Source organism: Ochotona princeps, chromosome 16 (assembly GCF_030435755.1).
Source record: "Ochotona princeps isolate mOchPri1 chromosome 16, mOchPri1.hap1, whole genome shotgun sequence".
Classification (NCBI taxonomy): Eukaryota; Metazoa; Chordata; class Mammalia; order Lagomorpha; family Ochotonidae; genus Ochotona; species Ochotona princeps.
In genome coordinates, this window is record NC_080847.1 from 22,921,287 (window position 1) to 22,947,300 (window position 26,014).

Consider the following 26,014-nt stretch of genomic DNA (forward strand, 5'->3'; position numbering starts at 1 on the left):
AATACTAATTCAACAAATCTCTTCCAGAAAATGGAACGGGAGATAATACTTCCAATTCCAGTTTATAAAATTTGGAGTAGCTTGATAACAAAGACAGTACACAAAAAGAAAACTATAGAAAAATATCTTATATTTTGATATGTATAAAATTCTTAATATTATCAGATAAGATTCAGTTCTATATAAAAAATTACATGTCATTATTATGTTGCTTATATTAGGAGTGGAAGTTTTCCTATCTGAAAAGCATTGCTATCTACCATATTAATAGTCAAAAGAAGAAAAATTGCAAAAGCACATTAATAAATGAAGAAAAACTATTTTACAAAATTCATGTTAATGAATTAATAGATAGAATTAATTAATAGAATTCATGTTAATAGAAAATTAGAAGTAGAATTTCATCAACTTGAGAAATAACATTTATGAAAATGTTGTAGCTGAAATTATATTTAGTGATGAAATACTGAACTTTTTGTTCCTAAGACTGAGAATGAAATTAGAATATTCATGCTCATCCCCATTTATTGTAGAGGTAGAAGTTTGTGCAAATGCAATAAGGCAAGGACAGAAAATAAAATGGAGACATATTAGGAAGGAACAAGCCAAAGTGATCTTATTGGAAGATTATGTAATTTTCTATATGAAAAATCTTAAGAAATCTACAGGGAAAAGCCAACAAACACAATGTCAAGAGGTAATAGGTAAACTCAGCAAGATTGTAAGTGCTAAACATTAAAAAAAATTTTATGCAAGCAATGAATACATGGACATAGCAATTTTAAAAAGTACAGTATCATTTACAATCACACAGAATACAAAATACTTTAGTGTTAATATAATAAATCACATATATTACTTCTATTCTGAATACTACAAAACACTGATGAAGAATCAGGGGTAGGGTCATGCAAAATTACATTATAGTTTGCTATAGGTTTCCAGTCCCACTTGAGCTTGCCTTGGCAGGATCCTACCAAATGAGAAGGGTGGGTGTTCTCCATTATTGAATGAATGTAGAAGAATATGTGTTCATGGTTGGAGAACTCGATATGGCCCAGATGTCACTGCTTTCGAAATGAATATATAAGCTTAACAAAATTCCTCTGAGTGTTTCTAAAGGGTTTAAGTATATATGGATTATGGTATTCCAAAATACATATGAAAAGGAAAAAGAAAATAATAGCTGAAGCAGTTTGGAAAAAGAATAAAGCATGAAGAATCAGTTGACTCATTTTCAAAACTTGTAATATAGCTATAGTAATTAAGATTGCATCTTAATTATGTTGGGTGGGGAATAAACACACAGATCTGTAGAGCAGAATAGAGAATCCAGAAATAAATATGCACACATATGCCCAAGTCATTTTTGGCAAAGGTGCAAGAACAATTCAATGGAGAAAAGGTAGTTTTTTTTTTTTTTTTTTGACAAATGGTCCTGGAGCAATTTAAATATCATTAAGGAAGGCAAATTTTGGCATAGGGTTAAGTTGCTGCTTGGGATGTGTGCATCCATATCAGAGAATTTGATTCCCATATCAGAGTCCCGGCTACTCTGTTTCTGAATTAGTGTCTTGCTAAAGCATGCACTGGGTGATCGTAGTTGAAGGCTCATGTACTCCATGTTACCCACATGGGAGACTCATGAAATTCTGGACTTTTGGCTTTGACCTTGTCCAGTCATGGCTGTTGTGGGGATTTCAAGTGTGAACTGTGTAGAGAAAATTTCTCTTCATCTGTTTCTCTTCCTTTTAGACAAAATTGCAGGAAAAAAATGTAGTCAGTAGAGTAAAAAGGAGCCTATCTTATGTCTTATACAAAATGAGCCTCATGTCTTATACAAAATTATTAACCTAAGTGATTGATAAACATAAATATTCAATGTAAAACTAGAATATTTTCAGAATGAAACATGTGAGAATTTTTTCAGGAAGCTAGTTAGGCAGAATTCTTAGACAAAATGTGAACTCCATAAAAAATACTGGAATTTACATAGTCAGAACTAAAAATTTTTGTTTTGAGAGGATGTTTCAAGAAGGTGAATAGAAAGTAATTGTAACCATAAATGAAACACAGAATTAGTATGTACAATATACTGTCGAGGAAATCTCAAAACTCAGCATTAATGGGACAATCCATGCTCAGGTGTTTTGACTACCAAATAAGATGCTATTTTGAACACTCACATCCTGTGTATGATTGTCTGGGTGAAACTCCTGGCTCTGCTACTGATTCCTGTAAATGAACCCTTGAGAAGCGGCAGGTAAAGGTTAAAGTACTTGGGTATGCACCACTCAATTTTCAGGCTCCTGGCTTTCACCTGGCCCGGTTCAGACTTTTGTGGGTATTTGAGGAGTAAATCAGTGAGTAGGAGCACTGTCTGTCTCTCTGTGGCTCTCAAACAAATAAACACAAACTTTAAAAGATAAGTGAATTAGAAAATAGTCAAGAGACATGAGCAGATATCTGCTGAAAAGAATATACTCGTAACAAGTAAGTACATGCAAAGATTTCAGCATCATTAGCCATTAGGGGAAAATGCAAATGAAAACCACAAATAATATCATTACATAACTATCAGAAAAGCTAAAAATAAACGACAATGCCAAATACTGCTGAGGATATAGTATTGCAAACAGGAATGTAAAATGGTATACCACTTTGCAAAATAGTTTGGCAGTTTGTTAAAATTTAGTGCATAAAATTACCATATGGTTCAGCAATTGCACTTCTGAGCATTTATAACACAAACGTGAAAAAAATTTTCTACCCACAAAATCCTGCAAACAAATGTTTGTAGTAGCCTGTTTGTAATAATACTCCCAAAGCAGAAGCAACCTAGGTTTCTTTCAATGTGTGAGTGGTTAAACAAACTATGATGCATTTATACCTTGTAATACTATTCAGCAATAAAAAAGTATGGGCTATTGATTCATGTAACAGTGTGGATAAATTATGCTAATTTCAATTATTGACATTATATGACTTCATTTGTATAAGGTCTTGAAATGACAAAGTTGTAGACATGGAGAACAGATTAGTGGTTGCTGGGAGTTAAGGGGATGAAAGCAGGCAAAAGTTGATATAGCTGTAAAAGGTGACATGAGGGACCTCATGTTATGGTGCTGGAGGTATTTGTTATTTTGTTGACAAAATTGCTAGTATTCCGCTTATGATATTGTATTGTAGTTCAAAAAATTTATCATTGAAAGAAATATGGCAAAGGGTATGAAAAATAGATTCATATTACTTCACCTAGCTAGGTGCCCTAGAATTTGGTGCATAAACATTGATTATGGTTATCTTTTCTTGCTGGATGGATGCTTTGATCATTATGTGGTGTCCTTCTTCATCTCTTTTAATGTTTTGCACATCAAAATCTATATTATCTGATAAAGAATGGCTATGCTGGCTTGTTTTTCCTTTCCATTAGCCTGGATTATCTTTTCCCATCCTTTCACTTTCGATTTCCACTGATCTTTGTTGTTGAGATGTGTCTCCTGTAGGCAACAGATAGATGGGTTCTATTTTTTTTGATTCAGTCTGTTACTCTGTGATGTTTGATTGATGAGTTTAAACTAGTTATATTCAGGGTTGATATGGATAGGTGGTAATTTGGTCCTATCATATTTTAGCAATGGGTTGTTATTTGTTTTAATCTTCTGGTGTGGTTTTACTGGGATGCTCTACACATTTGCCTTTGGTTTGGGTAGGTGTTCCTTTTCTCTGTTGAGAGATCATCTTTAATTGAGCATCATCATTTGTAGTGCAATTCTCTGTAAGAAGTGAATTCTTTGAGATTCTTTTAAAAATGTTTATTTGAGAGAGCAATAGAAAGAGACATTTCAAGTTTAGTTCACTCCCCAAACAGCCTCAATGGCAATGGTTACTCCAGGATGAAGACAGGATTCTAGAACTCCATGTGAATTGCCCACTTGGGTAATAGGAAGCCCAAGCAATTGGGTCATATTTTGCTACTCTTCTGGTATGTTGGTAGAAAGTTGGATTGGAAGCAAGGCAGCTGGCATTCGAATCAGTACACTCTAATTTGTTGGCTTTGTAGGTAACAGCTTAACATACTGCATGTCACAGTGCATTCCTGCCTCATTATTTCTTACAATGTATATGAATCTAAACTTATCATAGAATAAAAAGTTAATAGAAATACATTGTGGAGGCCAAATAAAAGTATGTTTTATTGGAAAATTGTACCTGGGTGAGTTATATTAACCTATTTCTTAGGAGTTCCTGCTTTGTCCAAACTCTATTTGGTAATTTTTCAAATCTGCTGTCTCCTTTATCTCGTGTTATTAATTTCCTCTTGTTTTTTTTGATTATTTAAAAGTTTTACATTTTATTGTCTCTTCTATAGTTCAATAAACTAAATTTTTTGGTAGCATTTGATGTTATGTGGGAAAAAGTTTTTCTTACTGTATGCTTGCACGCTAGATCACTTCTGTGATCCAAGAATGTGGGGATTTCTCCCTAAAAGCAAGCAAATCATCAGTTGTGCAGTGGACACCAGGTTGGTGTCTTCTAATTTGGTTAAATTTTGAGAACATTGACTTAGGGATAATGTCAGATCCCATGAAATGAAAGTTTAGTCACCTGGGCTTTCCCTCTATTAATGCTAGCAGTAAATCTGGACTACTAGAATTTCTGACCGATTAACTATAAATTTCAGGTTTCCATGACTTCCTCCTTGGTTTAGTTTGCTAAAGTGGCTCACAGAATTCAGTGAAACATCACATTTATATTTACTGGTTTAGGAAAAAGGATATTTCAAAAGGTAAAATAAGCAACCATATAAAAAGATATACATGGTGAGATTTGAAGAGTCACAAACCCAGAAAATGCCAAACTGTGGAACTGGGGTGCACCACCCTCCTGGTGCTTGGATTATGTTCTTATTTACCTTCCTACAAGCTTTCACATGTTTAGCTTTCCTGTAGCTCCTTGAACTTGCATGTGTAGAAATCATTGAGTGACCATGACTGCATTATAAACAATTGTGTGGAATGTGAATGGACCAGACTATGGCTTAATGCTGACAGACTGAATGGAAAACCTAGTAAGGCATGCTGGTTCTGTTTATTTAGAATCATCTTGATCTCTGCAGGATTCCTTCTTCTTTCTTATATGGTAAGACCCTTTCTAAAATGAAAAATCTTACCACCTACTATCAAACAAAGATAGATCAGAAAATTTCTTTATGGTCAGCTCTTAGAAAGATGGGGGAGATTCAAATATATTTTTAGTCTATGATTTACCTTAGGGAAAAGAAATACTAGTACTTATGGCCTGCCTTGGAAAGAAAGTGGATCAGATGAAAGGACAGCAAGAAAAGGTGTGTGTATGTATGTGTGTGTGTGAGAGAGAGAGAGAGAGAGAGAGAGAGTGAGAGAGAGAGAGAGAGAAAGAGAGAGAGAGACAAAGAAAGAAATAGAAACAGAGTTTTCTGAGTTCGAAAGTATCTCAACATTTTAACACCAGAAAAATCTACCTTTATTGCCGTGATGCTCTCCCTTAGCTGATTCAGGACTAAGGGGGAAAAGTCCTATTCTTTCACTTTATTGTTTTAGTAGTTTAGGGAATACCAAAGACTGTGAGAGTTACAATCCAGGAACTACGAAGGAAAACAAACAAAAAAATTTGTACTGCTGTAGCAACTGCAGGCAAGTGTTAGGGCTGGTGGTGGCCAGCCTGGGCAAGGCCTCAGCACCTGTTGGAACATGTGAGAACCAAAGTTGGAGGTGGGCATGGTAGGGATTAATAGGAGGTCACCCCAGCCAAGTCAGTCACAGCATGTGCTGTTGTGCATGAGAACCAGGCCTGGGGACTGGTTGGGCTGGGCTGGGCTGTAGCACCAGCATGTTCATTGGAAATCCAGAGCTTGGGGGAGAACTGAATAGGCAGTTGCATCAGCTGGCACACATGAAAGCACAGTCTGAGGTCCTTCTATATTAGATTTCTTAGGGAGCTGCCAACTAGACCCACTGCATTCAATCCCTAACCTTAGGGAAAATCACATAGACATGTGATCTGACGTTAGAGCACATATTGCAGAACTGGCCTTCCTCAATTGCTATCCCTTGTATAAGAATGGAGAGCATACCCAGATTAACATAAAAGGTAAGTCAGCAATCTCATTTAAGCCAACGGAAGACTCTGAAAACCTCAACAAAAGATGGAAAGGGTAGATTGAACAACACTCCAGGCCAGACTCCACTGTAAGTACCTGGATCTACCTGAGGCAGACACGAATAACCACTGGGATTTAGAATTTTTCACCTGTGGTGTAACAAAGCCAAGAACTTCTCAGAACAATTAAGACTACTTAAGTAACACCTTCAGAGCATTCTTACCCACATCTGGCCTCAAAGGTGGCACCAACCAACCATCTCTGTCCCCTGGCACTAATGTAGTCTGATAGCACGAAGCAGCATACTTTCTCCATACTGCCTCTCTCTCTTCCCCAACTCCTTCTGTAGACACAGGAGGGAAGAATGAAACATTGGTCTCACCCACCTTCTCCTCCCCAACCCTGATTCTTTGCATCTTTATTAGAGGGCCCAAAGGTCTCAACTCCCTCAGCTTTGTAATAAATAGTAAAATGAAATAAAAATATTTAAAAATATTATAATGGATTTTAATACAGCATTTCCCTTTTCTCACTTACTGTAGATTGTTTCTGTGTTGCACAGTTTTGCATGGTTAGCTTTTCTTCTGTGAAACTTTCAATGTAGGAGTCCTGGGAAGCTTGTGCTGACAGTGTTCTCTCTAAATGGAGTGCTTTTACATTGATTTATTCAAGGTACTCTAGAAGCAGGACTGAGGCTCATTTATAATATTAGCTTGTTAGGCTTAGAGACTCCTGTACTGAAAAGGCAATATGAGTGAATCCCAATATAAGTATTCATTGTCATGGGAGTTTTTCTATATTTTCTTTTCTACTGTAACCTGTGGTTGATTCTATTTCCTTCTTATATTTTCTTTTCAGTTTTTAACACATTTTTACAAATGACTTCCTGGATTTTAATTTTTCTTAGTGTTTTTTGATCGTGAATTCTATTATTATTATCTTTTAAAATATTTATTTATTTATTTGAAAGAATTACAGAAAGGAGAGAGAGAGATTTTCTGTCTGGAGGTTCACTCCCCAAATGGCTGTAATGGCTTAAATTGGCCTGGTCTGAAGCCAGGAAGCAAGAACTTCTTCCAGATTTCCCATATGGGTGCAGAGGCCCAAATACTTGGGACATCTCTGCAGCTTTTCCAGGCCACTAGCAGGGAACTAGATGGGAATTGGAGCATTCAGGACTTACAAGGGATTCCTTATGAGATGCCAGTGTCACAGATAGCTGCTTTATCCTCTACACCAAAACACCAGCCTGAGTGTGAATCTTTTAAAAAAAGATTTTATTTATTTTTTATTGGAAAGATTTACAGAGAGAAGGAGAGACAGAGAGAAAGATCTTCCATCTGTTGGTTCTTCCCCAAGTGGCCACAATGGCTGGAGCTGAGCTGATCTGAAACCAGGAGTTTCTTCTGGATCTTCCACGTGGATGTAGGGTCTCCACTGCTTTCCCAGGCCACAGGCAGGGAGCTGGATGGGAAGTAGAGCAGCTGGGATACAAACTAGCACTTGGCACATGCAAGGTGAGAACTTCAGCCACTAGGCTACCTCACCAGACCACCAAGTGTGAATTTTATAAGTTTTGTTAGTGGTTATTCCGATCACTAGAATATACATGTTACACATAACCCTAACTACTGCTTTCAGTAGCTATCACTTCTAATGAAGTAGGTCCCTTTATCATTTCAATTTTAAATGTTAGTTTTTGATTATCAGAAGGCAATGATCTTTGCTTGAATTATCAGTTATTTATCAGACTCATGAGAAGTATTGTATATACCTATATATATATTTCTTCTTTCTTTCTGAAAACTTCAAGTTTTCTTCTTTTTTTGCATTTTTAAAAATTTTATTTTTGATGATGTTTACATGATTGAAAAGTGGTGCATGTCAGACCACTGATTAGGGTGGGAGGGGTCAAGGACAGGGGAAAGTGGATGAAACCATTGTTTTCAATTTACTTTTCTTTTTTCCCGTGTCTGGAGGGAGGGGAGAGAAGGTGAGAAGTTGCACCCACCATCCTAACCACATTTGTACCTAGGAATGGGGAATGGCCACCCAATGTCATCCCAGGATTCCTGATGGGGAACATGTTTTGAGGGCACTGCTTAAGTGGTTTTAATAATTCTGAAATGCTCTTGATTTTGTTGCTCCAAGTATGAGGATATCTTTCCAAGGTCCGTTGGCTAATATAATCCACCTCAGAGTCTCCATTTGTCCAAATACTTGCTGTCAAAGCTTGGCTGAGAGAGTTGTTTAGTTTGTTCTGCCCTCCATCTCCTGCTATGGTACTAGATGTCCTCTGTAGGCCCAATGGGCTGCCATATCCCCCATATGTATCTGGGCAGGCTGTCCACTGCACTGTTTTTAGCAACTGAGGAGGCCCAGTTCCAACACATGCACTCCATGATTAGACCACACTTCCTGTGATTCTCCCCATGGTAGGAGTTCTGAGTCCAGTAGTTATGTTGGGGGATCTTCAAAGAAACGTAGTCTGGATGACCCCAGGCTTGACTGCTGTGTATGCTGGCCAGTGCAGGGTCCAGTTCAGCCTGTCGCCCCCACACAGTTGCTGGTTCAGTTTTTCTCTAGCCCTAATCGCTTACACAAACCAGTGGATGCTGCAACCCAGCCCAACCCTGTCAACCACATACTCAGTCCATGTTTGCCATTGGGAATTGGAGTGACACCTAGTAACCCACACCAGGCCTATCCCCAGCCCTGGTTTCTGCACATGCCAGTATGTGCAGCTGACTCGTTCAGTCCATCCCACATCCCATTTGGCTTTTGTACACACCAATGGATGCTGCACCCTAGCTTAGCCCAACCGACCTCAATATCCTGCCCACACTTATGCTGATGGGTGTTATTGCCTGTCTACCCAGGAACCACCCCAGCCCTGATTCTCAGGCTCACTGGTGGGAGCTGTAGCACATCAGAGAGGTGCCCACAGTTTCTCTACTAAGTCTACTCCCAGCTCTGGATCTTGTACTTTCCAGTTGATTCTGCAGTCTAGCTAGACACGACTTGCTAGCTGATGTTGCAACAAGGCCCAATCAGTCTGCACTCACTCTGGCTCATGCATGCACCAGTGGATATAGTTGCTTAGCCTAGCCTGACTCTCCCTCTAAACCAGCTCACCTGCAGGCCAGCGGGTGTTGGCCTAGCCTAGCCGTATCTGTCCCTGGTCCCAGTTCTCATGCTCAGCAGCGGGAGCAGTGGCCCAGCAGGGGAATCCTTGCTGCCTCCATACCGGACTCACTGCCCCCCACCCCCTGGATCTTACATGTGCTGGTGAGTGCTGGGGCCCAGTCTGGCATGATCCACTTCACCTTGGCATTGCTGGCACTTGCTGCAGCCTGGCCCAGTTTTGTCTGTCCCTAGTTCCAGCTTATGCTGGTGGGTGCTATAGCCTAGACCAACCCAGCCAACCCCCTGTCCAGACCCTAATGTGAACTAGCTAGTGTTGTGAACAAACCTGGCCTGTCCTGCACCCTGTTCTGGTTCTTAAATCTGTCAGTGGGTGTTATGAACTGACCCAGCCTAGGAGTCCTCAGACCTTGCTGACACATATGCTGGTGGGTGCTGTAACCTGGCCTGGCTCTTCCCAGTCTTGATTCTTTTTTTTTTTTTTAAAGATTTATTCATTTTATTACAGCCAGATATACACAGAGGAGGAGAGACAGAGAGGAAGATCTTCCGTCCGATGATTCACTCCCCAGGTGAGCTGCAACGGGCTGATGCATGCCGATCCGAAGCCGGGAACCAGGAACCTCTTCCAGGTCTCCCATTTGGGTGCAGTGTCCCAATGCATTGGGCTGTCCTCAACTGCTTTCCCAGGCCACACAGGCAGGGAGCTGGATGGGAAGTGGAGCTGCCGGGATTAGAACCGGTGCCCATATGGGATCCCGGGGCTTTCAAGGCGAGGACTTTAGCTGCTAGGCCACGCCACCGGGCCCCCCAGTCTTGATTCTTGTGTTTACCTACAGAGACTGTGTCCTGACAGAGGAATTCCCCAAGCTCCTCTATCAGGTCACCTCCCAGTGAGAGATCTCATGCATATCAGTGGGTTCTTGTTCAACCTGATTTAGCCCACCTCCTTGTTTTAGCAGGTACAGCGGCATTGCTTGACTGGCCCAAACCCATTGTGGCTCTTACTGTTGGTTGCTACAGTCAAGCCATGCCTAGTCTACCCACAGACCCAGCTCTTGTGTGGTTTAGTGGGTACTGAGACCTAGCCCAACCTGTCCTACACCCACCCTGGCTCTTATGAACAGTAGAGGGTGCTGGAGCCTAGTCCAGTCTAGCACACCCCAGATCTAATCCACACCCATGCTGAGGGATGCTACAACCATGTCCAGCCTAGTTTGCTGCCCCCATTCCAACTCTCACAGTCACCATTAAAAACCACAACCCAGCAGGGACATCCCCTTAGCTCCTGAACAAAGCCTGCTCACAGCCACAAATCTTGCATGTGCCAGTGGTTGCTCTGACCTAGCCCAGCATAGTCCATCCCCCATCTTGGCTTTTGCCATTGGATGCTGCAGTCTGGCTTAGCCTGGCCTAGCCTGGCCCAACCTGGCCCAGCCTCAGTCCCAACTCTTGCTGATGGGTGCTGCAGCCTAGCCCTGCATAGTCTGCTGCCATCCCTGGTTTTCATGCAAACTGCTAGGTGTGATTGCCTAGCCCAGCATATCCCGCACTCCATCCTGGTTCCTGTACGTGCCAATATGCTAAGGTTTTGCCCAGCCCTGCCTGCCCTCCCCTCCAGGAATCAGCCCACACAGTTTCTGACAAGTGTAGCAACCTTGCCTGGCCTAACTCTGATTCACGTGCTCACCACTGGGAGCTACAGCTCACCAGGGGAGTTCCCCAAATTCCCCAACTAGACCCACTCCCAGATCTAGGTCTCACATGTGCCAGTGGGTGCTAGGTCCTTAGCCTACATAATTTATCCACTCTATCTCATCCTTTGCTGGTGTATGTTGTGGCCTGGCCCACCTCACCTCCTTTTTCTGGGTGTGCCTACAAGTGCTACAGCCTGGACCAGCCCGGCCTGTTCCCAACCCAGTACTTGGATTCTATGGTCATGCCTAGCTCACCCCAGCTCTTGAGCAAACCAGTGGAAATTGCAGTTCCACCAGAGTAAACCCACATATCCCCCCACAGAATCTGCCTCCAGACCTGGTTCTCTCACGTGCTAGTCAGTGTCATGGCCTAGCCTAACATTACCTGTCTCCTGTTCCGACACTCACTGGTGGATACTGTGATCTAGCCCTGCCAGGAAGGCTTTCTGCCCTAAGTTTAGCATGCACCAGTGTATGGTGATCAGTGGTGGTCGATGCTAACTACGCCAGCTCAGGTCTCTCACATGGGTAAGGTGCATTGGTCTGACTTAGATTTCCCTCATCCACCACACACACACACATTCTATATCCCTTTCTCTGGTGAATCCACAGCCCATGAGCACATTAGTTCCCCAGCCCCATCTTCTGGTGGCTTGGGGTCCTCCTCACCCACCTGGTATCCCAGAGCTAGTCCTCCCACACACATGCTGGCCTGGAACCCCACCACTCTGCCAAGCTGGGGCTCAAGCATGTTAAGGAATCCCCAAACCCAGTTCACCAGCATGCCACACCAGCATTCCAGCTTGGTGCCCTAACACTCCCTCCTTCTGCTGGCCGGCCTGGGATCCAAACATATAGGGGGACTCTCAGGCCTGCTCAGCTTCACTGGCCCCCAGACCAGATCCACAGGCCACCAGGCTCCTAGATGCTGCGGTGGAAAGAAGGTACCTAGGCATGGCCACAGTGGAAGCATCTTAAGTTTTCTTTTTTTGTCATGTCCTCTCTGAAGAACTTCCTTTAACAATCATTTTATTTTTATTTAATATGTTTTTTTAAATTATTTATTATTATTTAACTTCATTAATTACATTGTATTATGTGACACAGTTACATAGATACTTGGGTTATTTAATATGTTAAAAGATATTTGTTAATTTATTTCAAAGGTACAATTTCAGAGGGAGAGATAGAAATAGACAGGGAGAGGTCTTCCACCTACATGACTTACTCCCTAAATGACCACAAAGGCTGTGGCTGGGCCGGGCTGAAGTCAGGAACTTGCAATTCCATTTGAGTTTCCCATGTAGGTGGCAATAGTGCGACTATCTGTGCTATCTTCTGTTTTCCCAGGGGAATTGGCAGAGAACTAGATTTGAAGTGGACTTTCTTTCTATGACTTTTGTTTGCTAGAGAGAGGGGCCTAGGGAGAAAGAGAGAGATAAAGAAAGAAATTGAACTCCGTCTGCTAGTTCACTCCTCAAATCTCCGCAATAGCTTTGTCCAGAGCAGGCCAAACTTAAGAGCTGAGAACTCTGTACAGGTTTCAGGGGAGTGGCAGAATCCCAGGTATTTTATCTGTCAATTGCTATCTCCTAGCATGCACCTTAGCAAGAAGCTTCAGTCAAGAGCAGAGCAGGGCCTGGAGCCTTGATGTGGGGTATAGGTGACCCAAACACTGTCTTGCCTGTGTGTTAAATGCCTGTGCCTGTTATTAAGGTAAATGCCTAGACTGCCTCTTACATTATATTTGGGCTCATAGTTCTGCTTAACAGGGAGGAGTAGGGAGAAACAAGTGTACTCTTTATTGAATGTAAGTTAATACTAATGGACAGGGACTTATTAACCCTTTCCTTAAACATATTCACAAACTTACGTGGAAAATTAGGATTTGATTAACTCTGATAATTTGACTAGACTTGAGAGAACACTAATTCTTCATGACCATCCAAATATTTGTGAAGTGAATTAATAGGATGGATTTGACCTAGGGAGAAGAGATTAACTTAGGACCAGTCACTTTCCTGGAAGTGGAATTTGAACCGCTAGGTGTATATCTTAGGTAAGAGGGGACTAGCAGAATGATTCAAAAAAAGGCCTCCCATGGGGCTGAAGGTGGTTACACAGGGCACTGATGCAAACAGTGAGTGTAGCTGTTAGATCAGTTGGCTAGAGACCAGGAGGCTCAAGCTAAAGTGAGAAACACCTGAAAAGCCAAGATATATTGTTTAGAGAGTTACATTAGACAACATTACTCTCAATAATGCTTGGTTTGACAGCCACTTGCCCTGTGTTTGATTCAGGAAGATTCCTACTTGGATTGCAATTGACCTGGCTGGGGAAGGCTATTAGGAATATGCAGACTTTTGCTTTGTGAGAATTGGGTTGAGCCCTGGAAACTACTGGGAAGGCTTGAAAATCTTTTCACTCACAAGTGGGGACTTGATGGCATGGGATTTACTGTAAGAAGCATTACTGTTGGCTCAGGCACTCTCTCTGCCCCCCTCCCCATAGGTTGTAAGATCTTGGAAAATCCTCAAATCTCTTTTCTCTGTATGTTCTTGTGCCAGACCACATAATATCGTATTCAGTATACTTTCAGGTCTAGGATTCTGTAAGACACAGTCTATCTGCTCAAGTGTTTATGATCTCACAGAGAGGTAAAATTCAAATTCATTCTCTCTCTCTCTCTCTCTCTCTCTCTCTCTCACACACACACACACACACACACACACACACACACACACACTGTCTTTTTCTCCTTTCTATTCTTTTGAACTTATCCCTGGAAATCATCTGTTTGTTAAGATTATCTATATCTTGTATCATTAAAGGATTATTCAAGGCAGACCACAGAATGTGAAGCATGCTTGCTGAGTTAGACCTAAAATTAAAACTCAGGTATTCTTTTGACCACTATATACCTCCCTCTTAAAAGCCTCAGTGTCAAATTTAAATAATTCATAATAGTAGACCAAAGTATCCATTCTCCAGAGCAATTAGAGGAACAATACAACATTCTGTTAAAAGTGGGCTGTGAGTCACTGCTGCCAAGCAGTGAGTGAGTCCTGGACTTGCCTGGGTTGGAGAGATTTCTCCCTTCGTGGTTAAGTATGCTGTGAAGGGATCTCTTGGGAGCAAAGGCCGGCCCTGGCTCCACCTGCCACCACTATCTTGTGGCAGGAGAGACATAAGGGAGTTCGAACTTGGGGCCTGGGTGGAGGGAGCTTCCAGCAGCCTGGCGGCTGCTGAGAATACCCAAGCAAGATCGGACTCAGTGGTTGGGGCCTTGGCAATAGCCGCCACCGCCATGCGGTGAGTGAATCCTGGGCTTTGGGCTAATTGGTGCTGGACTCTGCCTGCTAGCTGCCTGGTGGTGAGCTTTGGTGTCTTGGGGGTGTGCAATGTGCAATTGCTGCCTAGTGATGTCCATGAATGAGGCCACTGTGCGTGTTGGTGAGGGACTCCCAACAACAGGGTCACTTTTCTTGCAGGTAAGCGAGGGGACTGAGACTTGGTGATTCGGAGGGGGGAGGCGCAGACGATCTGTATGGGTCAGATTGATAAACCAGCCTACATGTCAGTCCTGTGTAGTGCTTGTTATCACTGAGCAATGCTGACAACCACACGCAAGTCCATGTGAAAGTTAGGGCTGGGGGCCTGTCTAGCAGGGATAGTTCCTAGTACCTAGATCCTAGAATGTCAGAACAGGGGCTTGGGTCACATTAGGCAGGGCCATGACACTAACCAGCACACAAGAGAAACAGGTCTGGGGGTAGATCTGTGGGGGACGTGTGGGCCAAACCCTGTGGAAATACAAGTCCTGCTGGTTAGCTCAAGAGTTGGGGTGGTGATGGGCTGAGTTAGGTGTGACAATGGAACCTGCCATCACTCACAGGTACAGGGACTGATAATAGTTTGGGCAGGACCCGCATGTGTGTCCTAAAACAGGATGTTGGGCAGGCTGGGCTGCAATGTTTACCAGCTCATACAAGGCCAAGATGGAAGGGCAGACTATTCCAGACAAGGGCCTAACATCCACTGGCATGTATGAGATCTGGGTCTGGGAGTGGGCCAAGTGGGGGAACTTGGGAAAATCCCCTAGTTGGTGATGACTCCTGCTGATCATCACATGGTCCAGGCCTGGGGGTTGGGCAAGCTAGGCAAAGTAGCTCCAACTGTTGGCTAATGTGTGCATTGGTTATGGAATGAGGTGGACTGGGCAGGGCCAGGCAAACCTTAGCTTGCCAGCAAGAAAAGAAATCAGGCTGGAGCACAGGTCATGCCAGGCTAGGCTGTCAACCTACCAGGTTGCATGAGCCAGGGATGGGAATAAACTGAGCAGGGCCAGGTTCCATCACCCACCAGCAAGAATCAGGTTGGGGGGCAGGCAGGCTCAGGCCAGGCTACAGCATTTAAGGCAAAGGCCAAGACAGGTGAAGGATCATGCCAAGGTGGGTCAGAGTAACCAGTGGCATGTGCATGATCTATGCCTGGGAACAAGCCTGCTTGGGGAGCTAAGGGGACACCCTGCTGGGTTGTGATTCCCACTGGTGAGTGTGGGGGCCGGAGTGGGAGCTGCGTTCTGGTCTGGACATGGCTACAGTGTCCCTTAGCACAAGTGTGGACTGGAACTGGGCACAGCAGACTAGGCTAGACTCAAGCGCCAATTGGTGCTCTGGAGGACCAGGGTAGGTATAGATATAGGCTAAGCTAGATCTGACATCTCTCTGGGGATGTCAGAGCTTGACGATGGAGGATTAGCCAGTTTAGCCATTACACTGGCCCTGAGAGCTCTTCTCTAAAGAGGCATTGGAGGCTAAGATGAAGCCAGGAGTTGGAGAATTAAGCTTCAAATCCTAGCTTTACCTGAAACTTGACCCAACAAATATTACAGATGCCCGGAGCCTCATTCTCTGTATCTGTAGAATGTTTAATAATCTTCTGCCTTTCCATCCTTTTGGGGTCTGGTGAGGAATAGATGAGGTACTGGCTGGGAAGCTTGTATATTGTATAGAGCCACCAGAATGAAAGACTTGTTTTGTTGCTATCCCCTGCCCTCCCTTTCTGGCAATTCAGTGCCATGGCCTGGGAAGGAGGTATTTGGTGCTTCAGTTGAGGTTTAGAATCTTGCAGGTCTGGAGCTGTCAGAGAGTGATGAAACATCTGTGAATAACTCTCTCCTAGGAGCTAATGTTATGGCACAGCAGGTTAAGATGCAACTTGTGTTGCTGGCATCCCATATCAGACTTCCTTGATCAAGCCCCCTGTACTTCCAGTTTTGCTTCTCACTAATGTGCAAATTCTGGGAGCCAGCAAGTGTAGCCCATGGACTTGGGGCCTTGCCAACCATTTGGAAAACCAGGATGAAGTTCCTGGTTTGTGTTTTTGCCTCGTCTCAGCCATGGCTGTTGTAGCTGTTTGGACATTAAAAGAACAGATAAAAGATCTTGTATTTCTCTGTCTCTTCTCTCTCTCTTTCAAATAAATTAATAAATAAATCTTAAAAATAATTATTCTCTTCTAGCTGATGTTTGAGTTCATCTCCACAAGATCAATCTGGTTCTTAGGGACTGTCTTCTATCTTCCCACTTGTCCACTCACTCTGGCTCTTTAGGTGACCGGGCTTCACCTATAGATATAGCAGTTCAAAAACCAAGTGGAGTAATTTCAGAGCCTTTTGGAGCTGGTACTTAACACTTATTCTTTATCCTCTGAGGAGTCTTCAGAAAGGTCATGGGCACTGAATATTATGAAAAAAAAAAGCCACTACAGATGCATTAAATTTTTTTTCCAATTCTTGTATCAAGATAAACTTTTAATTCAATTTTTTTTCATGAGCTTTTTGATATACTTATGTATCTTAAGTCCATCACCACAACATTCGTTGTGCTGAAGACTTTTCTGTTAGTTCTGTAACTCCCAGCAAAGCAACCACTAGACCCATGTTGTCCTTCCCCCGCATTCCTGCCACATGCATGTATTTGAAGGTAGAGAGAAAGCGAGCGTCTCCGGGACAGAGATCTCCCATCCGCTGGTTTACTCCCCAAATGCCTGCAAGAGTTGAGGCCAGGCCAGTGTGAAACCAGGAACCAAGGGTGGCAAGGCCCCAACTACTTGAACTATCACCCCTTGCCTTCCATGGGGGTCCATTAGCAGGAATCTGGAATTAGAAGCAGAGCCAGGACTCAGATCTAGGCAATCTAATATGGAATGTGAGTGTTCCAAGCGGTGTCTTAATCACTGAGCCATATACATGACTGCCTCCAGATTTAGTTATTACGTCCTTGAAATATTCAGAGGAACTGGAATTTAATTTAATTTAATTTGAATGAATTTAAATAGCCACATGTGGGCATACAGATGCAAGTGTTTTTCCTTTTCATTAAGTCACTGTGTCCAGAAACCTCTATTAAGATGCTTATGTATTATTATTTTTAACTGAGGCCATATGGCTGAAGATGAGGTTCTGGCATGTGTGGGGACAGAGGATGGCGGAGGAAAGGAAAGTTGCCAGAAAGACCAGCTTGTTTGCTCCCAGAAGGCCTCCAATGGAACATCTGGCTCACAGTCTCACAGGCTCGGAAACTAGATTTGTCAGTACATGAGGAGTCGAGTCTGTCTTCAGGGATAGGAACTTTTAATCATGCTCCCCAGACTGCTATACTCAATCAGAAAGCCAGCACATCAAAGTTTAAGGGGGAGGCATTGAGGCTGATCATTTTCAACATGAGAACTGAGATTTGAAGAGGGTGGTGTTTGGGTGAGCTTGCACCTGTAACTAGCATGTGACTGATTCAAACAGTTGGACTCACTGAAGGTGGTTCCTGTCTGTCCTGGGAATGGCTTGACTGCATTTCTGACAATACCTCTTTCTTCCTAAATGGTTTTTGATAGTTACCACCAGCAGCAGCTTTTGTTTCTCACAGGGCTGTTCATTTTTATTTGAAAGACTAGAGGCAGAGGAGGAGGGAAGCAAAGGAACAGGAAGAGAGATTACTCTTTCTTTCATTAATTCACTCTCCCCAAATGCCTGAGTGAAAAAACAAAACGGTGAGAGGGAGGGAGTAGAGCAAGAGAGCAGAATTGCTCTTCTTTTCACTAATTCCCTCCTCCAAATGCCTACAACAACTGCGACTGGGCCAGACCAAAGCCAGGAGCCTAGAACTTCTGTGTCACTTACTGTGCAGGTCTCCCACATGGGTAGAAAGGACTGAAGTATCTGAGCTATCATCTAATGATTTACAGAATGTGTATTAGCAGGAAGCTGGATTGGAAGCTGAGTAGCCTGAACTAGAACCAGTCATCTAGTATAGGATACAGGTGTTCAAGCAGCAGCTCATCCCACTGCAATACAGCATCTGTCCCCAGCTTTTGCTGCTGATTGTACTTTATTTCCTAAGCTTTAGTAATTGACCAGCCCCATACTCAGTGTCTTAGTCCACTGGGACTGCTATAACAATATCACAGACTGGGTAGCCCGTAAACTGGAAGACTGGAATGTCAAAGATTCTGAATCTGTTGACAAACTCCTTTCTGGCTCACAGCTGTCCTCTCACTGTTTTCTCATTTGATAAGAGTGTTGAGGGAGTTCTCAGGGGCCTATTTAGTAAGTACATTAATTCCACTCACGAGGGCTCCATGCTTATCATTTAATCACAACACATATGCACCTCCTAACATTATCATGCAGAAGATGAGATTTCAACTTGTGAATTTTGGGGGGACACAAACATTTAGTCTGTTGTTTTCATGGAAACATTGCTTCTTTAGCTATGTCATGTATGTACTCAAGTTCATGTCCTATATAATACATTTGTGGGACATTTCTTTCTCCCCCCCCTTTTTTAAAATTAAATTTATTCATTAATTACATTGTGTTGTAATTACATAGAATCTGGGATTCTCCCCCCCCACCTTCCCCCCATGGTGGGTTCCTCCACCCCGCTGCATAACCATAGTTCAAGTTTAGTTGAAATTCTCTCCCTGCGAAATGAGCCAATCCCAAAAGGTTAAATACCACATGTTTGCCTTAATTTAAGATGATAATATGATGTTATGTATAACATGTTATGTTATGTATGTTATATGTTGTGTATAAACTAAAATTGAAATGTCAATGAGGTGGTCACAGAAGGTGGCTAGGAACTCGCATTTACTTTTAACATATTGGTTACTCATTACTATGTCAATTAATTCCATAATGATGTAAATTTTTGCTGATGGTATGTTGGAGCTTTCAATTGACTGGGATGATACTCTGCTGGCTCTGTCTTCAGACCAGAGAGGGTATACCTAAGAAGCCGTTGAACTTGACTGGACAATAAGATGCTGGACTCTATGTTTGGTATACGCTTGCAATGGGGGAATCTCAACTGAACTTGAGCTGTGGTTATGCAACAAGGTGGAGGAATCCACCATGGTGGGAGGGTTTGGGGAGGGGTGGGGAGAACCCAAGTATCTATGTAACTGTGTCACATAATACAATGTAATTAATGAAGTTAAATAATAAATAATTAAAAAAAAAAAGAAATTCTCTCCCTGCAAGTATTTGCCAAGCATAGAGTCCAACATCCCATAGTCCAGACAAGTCCAACCACTTATTGGGAAGACCCTCTCTGGTCTGAGGGCAGAGTCGGCAGAGTATCTTCCCGGTCAAATAAAAGCACTAATATACCATCTGCAACAATTAACATCAGTATGGAATTAATTGACATGATATTGAGCAGTCAACATGTTAAAAATAAATGCGATTTCTTAACCACTTTCTGTGACCCCCCATTCACAGTTCAATTTTAGTTTATATACTACAAATGACATAATGTATGTACTCAAGTTCATGTCCTATATAATACATTTGTGGGACATTTATTTCTTTAAGATGATTTGATGTGTATAACTGGTATTATGAGTTATCCTCCTCAAAAGACAGTCTTATTTACTTTGTTTCCAAAGTCTGGAAGTCTCTACAATTGTCTAACTATGTTTCCTGAAAGGGTTCCATATTGGCTAGTTATTGACATCCATGTATAGTGCATTTAGAAAGTGGCTTGGTGTGGTTGAGAGTTGATAATTGAAATGCTTACAGGAGACAGACAGTACCTATGAGTGAAGCAGGTGTTGTCATGGGAGAATGGTTGCTATAAATTTCTCAGAGGTAGATAGCTGTGTCTCAGTTCAAGCTGTATGTAACCATGCTGAAATGCGGGCCCACAATTTCTAGATGTTATGTTGTTTTTTAAAAAGGAACATCTATTTGAGAAATAGAGAAAGGCAGACAGAGAGAGAACATTCTATCCATTGGCTCACTACCTAGATGCACTCAGTACAAAACTAGGAGCCTGGAACTCAGTGTGTACCTCTTCAGCAAGTGGCAGGAATGTAATTACTGGAGCCATCGATACTGCCTCCAAGACTGCATCAGCAGAAACGTGGAGTCAGGAATCAGAGGTGGAACTTGAATGCAAGCACTGTGACATCAGTTACAGGAGTTTAGCTGCCAGTCCAAATGCCCATCATGGGATCTTCCAATTTGTAAAGGAAAGTTAGGCATCTGAATATTAATATGAAATATCCTGTATTTTCTTTTTATTTATTTATTTTAAAGATTTATTTATTTTCTTTGGAAAGGCAAAGAGTTTCTTTCCACTCTCTGTAGAGTTTCTTTGGAAACTCTACAGAGAGTGGAAGAGACAGAGAGTAAGATCCTCCATTTGCTGGCCCACTCCCTAAGTGGCCACAACAGCTGGAGACAAGCTAACCTGAAGCCAGGAGCCAGGAGCCGGGAACCTCCTCTGGGTCCCCTATGTGGGTGCAGGGCTGCAAGTCTCTAGGCCATCCTCCACTGTCCTTCTCAGGCCACAGTAGGGAGCTAGATGGGAAGCAGAGCATCTGGGACATGAACCAGCATCCACATGGGATTCTGATGCATGCAAGGAGAAGATTCTGCTGTATTTTTTTTTTAAGCAAGAAACTAATTGATCCAACCTAACAAAATTCATCAACAAGTTGAATAAGCATATGTCCGCTGGTTTGTGATTTTTGGGTGTCATGAAAGGCCCTGGGAATCTGCAATTTGGGGCTCTAGACTAGCCATGCATTTATAGCAACATTGGCACTTCTGGGAAGGCATCCCCTCTGGCTGCTCAGACTGCTCCTCTAAGACTTATCTTTCCTGTTGCTCAGTGCTAGTCCTCTATGGTCTATGTAGCAAAACACTACAGACTGGGGGACTTAAGTAATAAACCTGATTTCCCACAATTTTAGAAACTAAAGTCTAAGATCTAGGAGTTGATAGGTTCTGCTTCTGTGGCCTCTCACCATGGTTTATAGATGATAGCCTTCTGTCTGTATCCTTATGTGACCTTTTATCTGTACACAAACACGTCTGGTGTCTCTGCGTTTTACAAGTATATCAGTCATGTTGGATTCAAACCCACTCTTATGACCACATTTCACCTTAATGTCCTCCCCATAGGCTCTATCTCTAATACCAGACACAACAGAGGTCAGGGGTGGCACTAGGGCAGGACACAATTCAATCCATCACATGCTGTAAGAACCTGTACTTTATTAAGATCATTGAGGTTAGACTGTGATTTGGCTGTTTTCCTGTTGCATTTACTCTCTTGCCCCTCTGAGTCCACCAAGTCCACTCTCCATCCTGTATCACCCTTCTCTGGATGACATAAATGAGCATCCTTGCCCTCTGCCTTTGAATAAATTTAGCTAGCAGGATGTTTACAAAGAGATAGGAAGAAAAAAAAAATGTTAGGAGAAACTCAGCATTACCCATGGCCTGATTGTACCCCTTCATTAAAAGCTACTACTCCTACTAGATGGGTTCTCACTCTGTTTCCTTGTTCTCTCTTGTTCAGCCATAGCATTCACACCCACCATGGCTTCTTTACCTCCTACTGTACTTAAAAAAAGATTTATTTATTTTTATTGGAAAGTCAGATATACAGAGAAGAGGAGAGACAGAGGGGAAGACATTCCATTTGTTGATTCATTCCCCAAGCGGCCGCAATGGCTGGTGCTTAGTCAATCTGAAACCAGGAGCTTGGAGCTTCATCTGGGTCTCCCACGCAGGTGCAGGAACCCAAGACTTTGGGCCGTCCTCAACTGCTTTCCCAGGTTACAGGCAGGGAACTGGATGGGAAGTGGGGCTGCTGGGATTAGAATTGGCACCCATTTGGGATCCCAGTGCATGTAAGGTGAGGACTTTAGCTGCTAGGCTCTCATGCTGGGATCTTTCTATTGTACTTTTGAGAAGAGTCCATGGGTGATAATTATAATACAAGATGGCAGTGAAAAGAAGCAAGAGCGGTAAAAATAACACAGAGGCTGTGGGGTGAGTTTGACAACACAGGAGAGTGGTTTAAATAGGATGGCCTAGACTCTCCTGTGTACAAATTCTGCTCCACTGCTTCATAGGTCTAACACTGTGGGGAAGAAATCAGCTTTGGTTTCCACACCTGAAAAACTTAGTCTTGTACCGCACACATTTAAACAAATGAATATACAACAGGGGTTCTGTTGCATTTTAACAGAATTAGAAAATCCCATTGGCAGGTTTATTTTCAATTCTCTAAGCACTTTCTTACTGAGTTCCATAGTGGTTGTACTAGCCTATACTCCCACCAGCAGTGAGGAAGGGTACCTTTCTCCTCATATCCATGCAAGTAGGTGTTGTTAGTGGAGTACTGAATGTAGGCCAATCTGACTAGTGTTTGGTGGCACCTCAATGTGATTTTTGTTTGTATCTCCCTGACAGCTAGGGAGCCAGAGCATCTTTTCATATGTCTGTTAGTCATTTGAATCTCTTCTTTTGAAAAATGTCTGTTTATTTCCTTAGACCATTTTTTCACAGGCTTGTTTTTTTTTTTTTTTTTTAAACTGTTCCTGGGTTTCTTAAGGTCTTGGTAAATCCTGGATATTAGTCCCCTATCACTTGCGTAGTGTGTAAAAATTTTCTCCCGTTCTGTTGGCGGTTTCTTCAGTTTGTTAATTGTTTCCTTTGCATCTTTTCTAAGAAGTATTTTCCCATTCCTATATCTTGGAGAATGCTTCCTTTGTTTTCCTTTAATAGTTTGATAGTTTCTGGGTATAGATTTAGGTCCGTTAACCATTTAGAACTGATTTTTGCCTAATGTGACAAGTGTGGGTCTTGCTTCTTAACTCTGCAAGCTGTTATCCAGTTTTCCTGCCATATGAACCAGCTATCCTGCTCCTAGGAATATACCCAAAGAAAATGAAAACTGCATATGAAAAGAGGATATGTAGCCCTATATTTACAGTAGCACAATCTACAATAGCAAAGACGTGGAATTAATCCAGATACCTGTCCGAAGAGGAGTGGTTAAAGAAACAGTGGTACATCTACTCCATGGAATATTGCTCAGCCATTAAAAAGAATGAAATCATAGCATTTGCAACTAGATGGTTTCAACTAGAGACCATTATGCTCAGTGAAATAAGTCGATCCCAAAAGGAAAAATACCGTATGTTCTCTCTAATATAAGGGAACCACCAAACAAATCAGGCTTTTGTGTTTTCTTTTCGTCACCCATCCATTGGTTATTTAGTGGTGCATTTTTTCAACTCAATGGTGCTGTATTTTTTCCTTTTTGTTTTTGTTTTAGCTTCATATCTGTTGTTGACCTTATTCTCATTTAAGGGAATGTATAGTGATGGAGTAATAGAGACTACCATATCAGGATGCAAAGATATAATGCAATATGCATCCTACTTCCAAATCAAAGATGGACTCCCAATGAAACTGTTGGACATATCTAGACAATGGGATGCTGGGTTGTCTGACATTGTCTGTACCAGCAATGTTGGGGTATGCTTTAATAACAGACTTATAACAGAAGTATAACTTGTTATGAAGGACTATACTATTGTAACAATATGGGGAAAATCAGTCAGGGGTGGAAATGTGTGTGTGTGTGTGTTTGGGAAATCTCAGACCCTACATAATTGTTCCATAACATTCAAAATAAAAAAAAAACACCAAAGTAAGAGAAAATACCCCTGTCTGGTGACATTGTTGTTAAAGTGCTATTTGTCATTCACATGTTTGTAGTTATGTTGGTGTAAACAAACCAGTTACACTACTGGTTGTATTAAAGGATGCGGGGACTTCAAAAGTTTGGAGGAAAATGAAATTAAAAGATTATTTTATTATGATGCCAAAATATTTTGAAAACCATGCACAATATTTTAATAATATATATTTTCCACAAACTTGTTGATGACCCTCTGTACAATTATGTGTATTAGATATTTTTTGTTAATATTAAATGATTATGTTGCTAGTCCATGGATTTGTAATGGTGTACTTTTTATTGCTACTTTAGAGTATCTTTATATGTACAAAAAATGTTTATGGTAAAACATTGTGCCACTATTACAACACCAGCAGCCTCATATATCTAATGTTTAGTTTGTCTCTTGACTGCATCATTTTTTCTTGTGCTTGATTTAATCTCATATTGTTTTGCTCATCCTGGCCCTTTACCCGCTGCTAATGTTGCCAGTAATGGGCCATGTGGAGCAATTGACCTGGAAACAAAATTAAAAGTGATGACGGATTATGAAGGTGGAAAATCAGTGATGGTTATTGCTCACCAGTCTGACATGTCCCATCCCACCATGGCTATAATCTTGAAAAACAAAAACAGAAGAAGCTGTGAAAAGGATCTGTTTCATTGGATGTAATAAGCTCAGCAAAAATTCAAGAGGGGCTTATGTGACAGTTGGAGTAACCTCTAATTATTTGGCTTGAAGACCATATAAAGAAGTACATCCTCAGCACCATGGTGGTGTGACCATGGTGGTTAATTTGCTGCTAGCTCTGGATTGCTGAAACATTTCAAGAATTTTTATTCATCATGTAAGGTAAAAGAGATTGGTGAATCTATGAGTGCTAATGTCAAGAGAGCTGAAGTATTTTTGGAAACTTGAGATACTCTGGTTTGGAGGAAAATTATTTGCTAAAGCAATTCTTCAATAAGGATGAAACCTGTGTAGGTGACAACTAAACCAACCAATGATGTCCTTATCAGAACATAAAATGTATGTAATGTCTGCAGTGTGCTTAGTTCAGTGTCTAGCATTTCCTAAGTGCTTAATAAAAGTTAGCTTTTATTGCTACTTAGCAAAGATTGTGCAGAGGATTTGTGCTTGTGGTGGCCTTGAAGAATGGAAAGATTTTATAGGAAAGGGAAGATCAATCCCGAAAGACATAGGAGCATGGATAAAAGCACAAAGACGAAAATGCTTAAGAATGATTAATCAGTCCAGCTGGTATGTGGAGACTCTTGATTAGGAAACAGAGCAGAAAAAGTTACTTGAAGCTGCATCAAGAAAGACACTGAATATCAAGATGAGGAATCTGCTCTAATTTTGTACAAAGTGCAGAGTCAATTAAACAAGGATTTTAGGCAGGGTTATATATGCTTTTAGATACCTTAGCAGAAATTAATCTGGCAGATCTTTCTAAGTTGAACCTGTTCCTGGAAATGGGGTTGGGGAATGGGACACAGATGAACTTGCTGTATTGCACGCAGCTGCACAGAGTACCATGTGACAAAAATTTGAACAGCTGATGACTGTATCCAAGAGCACATCTTTCCTTCAGAACTCCCTGCTACATTCTTATAAAAAAGTCTGCTAACATTTAGTCTGTGTTCTTTTTAGAAAGAAATGTAAATGTAAATGAAGTAGGCACGTGCCCTGAAGCCTACATTACTGGGCCAAGGAAGGTTTAGAATGGGGCCAGATTATTCTCCCTGGGGGGATGAATGTTAGTGAATGTTATAACAAGTAAGGTTGGCCCATGGTGTTGAGGATTTTCCTGCACACCCCCCCCCCCAAAAAAATGTTCTGCACCGTAATTGTCGACAAATGTCTTGTTGGAGTTACAAGCCAGTCTAGATGATCCTAAAATCTGCCAAGATCAGCAAAATTATACTTCAACACAACAAATGGCTAAATACTAAAATGAAATGGACACGAGACAGCTGAA